The following is an 8,266-nucleotide window of genomic DNA, read 5'->3' as shown; positions in this document are numbered from 1 at the left end:
GATAAGTTTTTGTGATTATGTCCGTTCCTTAGATTCTAATAACAATAGGGCTACATCATTTTGGTGTATGGAATGATTGTCATTTTTTCGGTTCTTATACATCCTTGGTTTTCAAATATTCAGCTTTGAGCGTTTCTGGTGAAGGTAAATCCAGAAAAGCGCTTCGGACGCATGAAATGATAACGTATCGTTTTCAATTTTTACAACACTGGGTCGATACCTCTTCTGGTGGACTATTTGTCCCCGAGGGTATCATCAGCTCAGTAGTCCGTACTTCCGTAAGAAAAAACTTATCAACCAAGAACAAAAGCATAATACTGCTTGTATAGAAACATAAGAAACCAAGTCATTCCATCAGACTTATAGCTCCAATTTGTGAAGCCATGGTCTATCTTATTATATAGTGGTGAGATTTGGGGGTTCGAAAACTTAGGTTTTTGTAAACGAATTTTAAAATTTTGAATCAATATTTAATGATAAAGAATTAGGATATGTATTTGTCAATCAGGATAGTTCTAACTATAAAGATCTGAGAAAACAGGTTCTACAAGAACAATATATTCAAAAATGGCATTAATGTGTTCAATTATTTTCCCGTGGTGCATTTTATTCAAGTTTTAAAGAAATTTTTAGTTTTGAAAATTATTTGATAAAGATGCCGGAAAATGCAAGAATTTAAATGACAAAATTAAGAACATCTAACTAAAAAAATTCGTATTAAGACTGGGCGTTGGCATTATATTACTGCGGAGGTCCGAAAATGTAATTTATGTAAAGAAAATACAGGAGGCGAATTTCACTATCTTTTCATATGTAAGTCTTCTCAACTTGTTAATATTACAGAAAAATTGATTCCTAGTTATTATACGAAGTATCCCTAGTAAACAGAAGTTAGCAGTCATGTTATCTTATTGCGATGATAAATTATATAGACAGGTGGCATCTTTTATTGGAAATCTAAATAACTTATTGTGATACGTAAGTTGTTTAGTCGTACTACGGAAGCCGGTTAGTGTCAGGGTGTAGTTTTATTTTTAAGTCGTTATAACGACTAAGCTAACTTGTTATAACGACTTAGCTTATCTAACTCGTTATAACAACTTAGTTAACTCGTTAAAACGACTTAGCTAACTCGTTTTAACGACTTACCTAACTCGTTATAACGACTTAGTTAACTTGTTTTAACGACTTAGCTTATCTAACTCGTTATAACGACTTAGCTAACTCATTATAACAACCTAGCTAATTTGTTATAACGACTTAGTACTTTCTCAATTCCAGGACCTAACTATACCCCCCTAATATCTTGGTCTTGATTTATTTTCGATTGTCTTCAATGTACAGTAGAACTTTTTAACGGTGTCAAATTTAAAGATATTTACTGATAAATCTAATACTAGTTGTTTAATTTGTCTTAATGAAATGTTCAAACGGAAGAGGTAAATCACAGAAGCCTATTTTTGTTCGCTTAGTTTTATCAGTAGTGGATCAAGGAACTTTTAAAAAGGAGGAGTGGTTACATGTAAATAAGGGGAGGAGGAAGGAGCTAAACCTTTTATTGTACTATTTTTCATTAAGAATAAGGAGATAATCAGTAAAAGTCAACGGGTCAGCAAAATAACAAAAAAAAAAGATTAACATGCATAGGCATTTATTGACTTTTTACGATACTATATACTGAAAATTCAAAGACAAGTCTATCGGAACATTGTTTATAAGTCGTTATAACAAGTTAGCTTAGTCGTTATAACGAGTTAGCTAAGTTGTTATAACGAGTTAGATAAGCCAAGTCGTTATAACAAGTTGGATAAGTCGTTACAGAATAACGACTTAAAAATAAAACTACACCGGAAACTAACCGGCTTTTAGTTTGGTATATTGTTTTATTAACTGTTTATTGTATTATAATTCATGTTTATAGTGGTATATTTACCTCATGTTACACATATATATGTCTGAGCGTTGCTTTATAATAAAATATTCACATCTTCAAATCTCGATTTATAAAAAAACCTTTCTAAAATTGTTCGTTTGTAAATTTTGAAATCATAAAGAAACTAAGGTTTCATCTCCATCAGGCAAAGTTGGCCTTAGATAGATTTGGCTATTTTTTAGATCCTTTTTGGTTAAATAGCTCTTCAACTTTTTCGGTTCGTTTTCGTTCTTCATGAAGGTAAATCCAGGAAAGCGCTTCGGACGCATGAAATTACACTCAAGTCAAAATACGAAATATTCTCGAAGTTATAATTTGTGTCACAGAGTTACACTTCACATGGAAATTGGACTTTCAATTTCGCTTTACCACCTCTTCCATGAGTACAGGGAGCTTCAATGAGTATAAGAATAATTTGAAGCATCCAGGAAACAAACTATGAAGATATGAAAAATAAAATAAACGCATCCAGATTATGAAGCAAACTGAGTACTGAACTTTATATCTTGATTGGTCTGTGCAATTTGCTTTAGACATCCGGTTTGCAGAAATTAATACTTGCAATTGGATTAGGTCTTTGTACACAAAACACGGAGAAAATAATGATGTATACTCCCAAGTAATAAATGAAATAGTCAAGCCTTTTAAGTAATTTCAATTGGTAGCTGTATACAATTTTCTATTTACAACTAAAATCCCAACAGTGATTTTAATTGACTGGTGCAAGAATCTACACACAATAACATATTTTCAATAAAGGTGTTTTAATATCTTCATTACCTCATTCTATTAACAGACAATTATTATAAATCAAAAGCAAAAATAAATTCAGCAAAAAATATTTGGTGACCAGTCAGCGGTCTTGGGTTCACGTATTGCTTTTCTTTTTTTTAAAGAAAGCAACTTGTCTTTAGTACTTATACTTTTATTGTAGCTGTAAATACAGAAGAACCGTTGAATTTAGTTAATATTGAGTTAACGCTGTTATCATTTTTTATATGACTTGTAATAATTTATGTATTTTCCCCTTAAAGATTAGTAATTAGAAAAAAGTAAGTTCAGTTTTCCATTAATATAGTTAGTTTAGAACTACACATGTAGGACAAAGTTATTCTATTGACCGTTTTGTTTGCTTCAAAATGCCTTTATTAGAAAAATTATAAGGAGTGTGAGGATACCTATGGGCAAATCGAAAATCATAAGTTTAGTTTTAAAAAGGTAAAATTGAGAATGGAAACGGGGAATGCGTCAAAGAGACATCAACCCGACCAAAGAGCAGAAAACAGCCGAAGGCCAACAATGGGATTTAACACTCAAGTCTATATGACAAAACAAAAACGACGAAAAGACAAACAACAATAATAATACCTTACACAGAAAGCTTTAGATTAGGCAACAGCAACACAAACTTCACCAAAAATCGATAGTTGAGATGAGATGCCTCGAAAGGGTAGGCAGTATCTTGTGCACATCTAGGTTAAGGAATATTCATTTGAAATACGTGCGAAACAAAATATATACATAAATGTACTCACCATAACATTTGCTATATAGGGTATTATTCCTGTTCAGTCATGACAATATGTGAAAGTCCAAGTTTGATTATATTGAATGTAAATATATCTATGCCACAATCCAGGTTAATTGTGTTCTAGTTCTTTGTTGTTTAAGCCTTCGAATATACAAAAATAATTGACATAGTTGTAATTATATGCTATTTAAATGTCTACTTCTGATATACATGATTAAACATATCGTGAAAAGATTGAAGTATTACTTGTGTGTTATTATAGTTTTCACCTCCTTATTTTAAATATTCCAGTGACTGATCTAAAGTAGATATACATTACGCCATACTCTCTGATGACTTCATTCTACTGTAATATATGATACATAATTATTTAATTCGAAGTTTCATTTCAAAATCTTATAAAGGGTACTTAATTCTACTATTAATTTAAAGAAAAGTTCAAAATATGTGTAATTTTCGGAAATACTTTAAATTTACCAGGAAAAGGCATCGAAGTTGACAATTTTTTAACAAAATGATACTGAAATGATTATTATTTTAACAAAATATCAACAAAATTATCAAATTGTTGATCTGTTTCTGAAAAAAAGTAAAATAATGAAACTTAAGAATAAAATAATTGTGATTACAAATTTATTTACCTTATCTGTTACGTTTGTTTAATTTTTGTAAGTATTTTCTTCTGAAACTTAAATATAGAACAAAACAATAAATTTTAACAAATAAATGTATTCTCTTGTTTCAATCAATAATCACGAGAGCTAAGTTTTTAAAGCAAGTTTTGTCAGTTTATCCAAGCTGTTATTATCTTTAGACATCGATGAAGCTGACAACGTACCCGCTACAACATTTACCGACTGCGTGACAGAGTTTTCGATTGAAGGACACCGCTTTTTATAGAACTAGTATGCACCACCAACCACATTAAAGGATGGCACAAAAAGATTTAAAAGAGACTTCACAATGCTCATACCCAACATCTACGATATCATCAAACTACTCAAGAAGACCCGAGCATTAATAGAATGTACAATTATCCAGTATGCACCAGGAGAGGCCCGGCGATCAAAAAGACGCCAATATAAAGAAAAATACACAAGAATTCAGTTACTGAAAAGACAATACAGGCAATATCAATCTTTCCAAAACTTCGTACATACAGACTCATAAAATCAGGTTACAGCTGTGAACATTACATATAACTTAATCTAGTCCGTAGCAAAAGATCCATAGTAGCTCAGTTCAGATGTGGCATGCTTCCACTTAGGTTAGAAACTAGTCGTTTTGTGGGTGAAGCAGAAAGTTGTGTAAAATGTGTGATGATAACTGTGTAGAAAACGATTTTCCATTTCCTCATAAACTGTAATTTTTACATCGCGATGACCTTGAGGTCATCCTGATGTATTGCTATCGCCTAGATTTCCATTATGTAAATTAGTTTTGGGTTTGTAACCGATCTATAAACATGATAAATACGCGCACATAAACGAGTGCAAAATAACATTCCTTATCGTTTGATATAAATACATCTCTTCAATGAATACTGATAAAAATATTTTTGTTTACAACATAAATTAATAATATGAAAATGTTTTGTAGTTAGATATATATATATAAGTAAAAAATCATTGATAATATCAATGCACACGTACCGAAAAATTGTGTTAAAGCATGCGGAAGAATATCTCAAAGAACGTTTTGTGAAAATACCGTCAAGGACCGGTAACTCTGTAATTGATTTTGCGGGAAAATATGAATGCCTACTCGTATCCAATCTTAGAAAAATCGAATTTTTACAGAAAAGTGTCCACCATGCACTTGCATTGCACTATTTTTAGAATAGTAGAATAGAATGATATACAAATGGATTCAAATCATATATATATGTAACTGTTATTTTAATATAATATAAACAACAACTCAGTGTATACTGATTTGTATCACTACAATATAATAGTTATTACGGTGAAGTTGAATTTCCTGTCATTTATTCATCATCCACGCACGAACTTGTCTCAGAAAAAAATATATCTCTGTACATTAACCTCAGTTTTAGGTAAAGAGATATGTTGTTTTTTTCTAAGACAAGTGCTTTTGACCATCCTCAAGAACTTGTGGTCATCCGATGTTCAGTACTTCAGTACTTTGATTACATTACGAGCTCAACATTTATCGAAAATTTGAAATGTATAAATTATATTGTATAAAAAGATAAACACTTTAAAAGTATTCACTATGTCAACATCCGAGAAAAACTGCTTAATATCTATTGCAAGCTTTCAGTAAGAGAAAAAACTTACTGTACGAAAATTTTCGAAATTGATTTATTTTGTTCGTCGTAGTATAATAGACATTTATATTTTAAGTGACTTGTAGGCCTAAAACGGTCGGGTGTTCTATTAATTGATTTTATTTACACCGTATTATACACAATTTGTAAAAAACACATGTCACTATAATAAATAATTTAGTTAGTTACTAAGTAATTATAGACACCATACTTCAGCTACTGGAAAAAAACTGATGCCAGCCTGAACTCATCAACGTGATAGACTACTCTGACGCAGCATCTCATCGACTTCATTTAAGCTGAATGACTTTGTGACATAATTGTGATTTGTGACCTTATAAATATATATTAATAATATTGTATTGTTCATCAAATTACTTTTGATGTATGTGTATCATTATCATTGAAAACTTTAATGACGAATAATATTGAGACACTATTATAAGTGAATTCCATTTCTTTGTTATTAGTTGTATGTTAAATGATTCCATTGAAATGACATGAGGTTATTTAAAAAAAATAAAGTTTATTATTTATCAATTTACAAAAATAAAAGTGTAACTACACAATGAAAGATACCTGAATATATAGAAATCACAGATAAACTACACCTATAAAGTTGGAACAGACTTAACAATTGTATGCTTATTAAACCTTTTGTCTTTTTTGTTTACTTAACTAAAGGTAATTGGTATAACTAAATGTAGACAAACCAGGAGTAAACTAAAAAAAAAGCCAACGTCATTTGAATTATGTAAACAATTGCTATAGAAAGAGGCGAAGATACCAATCGGACTTTCAAATCTCATAAGTCGAAGACATGACGAAAAACAGTGAAGAGACAAACAAAGTCCACAAAACACTACATATATAACTATTGAGATAAAACTAAAAAGGTTGAGCAACTCCACCATATTAGTATCTGCATTCAAAATTTATTAGTTCTTACATGTATATAAGCATGTAATTTAACTCATTATTCGTCAAAATATAAGACATACAAATGAAAAATATTGACTTACCGTCTAATGCTTACAGTGGTCCCAGAGACTTATGGTTTTATATGTCTCTGGTGGTACTAAGATAATTCTGTAATTATATAATCTATAATCATAAACGTACAACTGCAGCACACCAATGTAACCTGTAACTCCAACATTGATCAGTTAATGAACAAATATAGGCAATACATATAAACATCTCTAGAGAATACAAATATCGGAGAAAATGTCAGATCAATGAAAAAATTTCCATCAAAAACTAAAACACCTTAAAGAATGCTTTGTGCCACGTATACACTGAATTCTGTTGTTTTTGTGAATTATTTTGCTATCAATATATATATTTTTTTTACCTATAAAAGTGCAAAGTTTTTTTCTTTTTCTGTATGTTTGCAGCTCGTCACATCATTTTGAATTACCGAAGAAAAAAAGTATTTCCGTTAAATTGTTTCACTCATGTTCAAAATCCGAAGGTTGCTGAATTTGAATAGTAAAGAGTCAAACTAACTAAATAAAGTTTAACATCTAATAAAATATTTGAAATAATTTTACACATACCCATGAAAATACAAATTACTCTTAAATCTATAAAACGACGACAGTTAATACAGATTATTATAATACCGAAAAAGAAACACAGAATTATACTAGAAGACCACATATAAATTCACCTCCGATAGATTTCGGTTTTGGTTAAGTATGTACTTCTTAGTCATATTTCAATTAATTGTATACTCAGAATTTGACAAAAATCTGTCAAAATTGTAGATCATGGACATGATTGGGCATTTAAATTAAGGTAACGTATTCCTAAATACGCCATAATGTTTAAACATCTAAATTTACATATAGTAAATAAAGCTTTGATAAATTTACCGACTATATGGTATGGGTTTGAAGGCAGTACGGTTGCCTATAATTGCTTACATCCACTTCATTTGAACTTTTGTGGTAACGTAGTTGTCTCCTTGGCAACCACACCACATCTGCTTTTTTTTATGTTGATGCTGATTAAAGGAGAGAAAAAAAGACTTAAACAAAACCTGGTTTGAAATAAATTAATTAAAAAAATTAAGCCATGCTAACGGCCATTTACAGATTCCTTCAAGAGTCACTAAAGGAACGTATATAAATACATATATCTATATATCTTTTAAATTATTGTCACGTGTTCCAAATACGCCACAATTTGACAACGTTTGTTCTTGGTAATGCAAGGTTCTATTTTAAGAACTTACATTTCCATACGTTGTTTATAGGTAGCACGGTAGTATTTGCATTCCGGAATTTAGGTTGCTCTTTTGTGTATCCTACTTAAGTCAATGTATCTGAACAGTGTGATTGGACAAAAAATACAGTATCAACCGAACATACTTTCCCAAACTGAGGGATGAATCAGGTGTAGAAAAATATGAAATAATTTTACATACAGGTGAAAATGAATTTTTGAGAATTTTTTTAAATTTTGTATTCACTGCATGATAAAAGACCTAAAAGCACTAGTGGCCTTA

This window comes from Mytilus californianus, unplaced genomic scaffold, assembly GCF_021869535.1.
Source record: "Mytilus californianus isolate M0D057914Y unplaced genomic scaffold, xbMytCali1.0.p SCAF_4, whole genome shotgun sequence".
Taxonomy (NCBI): domain Eukaryota; kingdom Metazoa; phylum Mollusca; class Bivalvia; order Mytilida; family Mytilidae; genus Mytilus; species Mytilus californianus.
The sequence above is the reverse complement of the archived record's forward strand: the minus strand, read 5'-3'. Positions refer to the sequence as shown.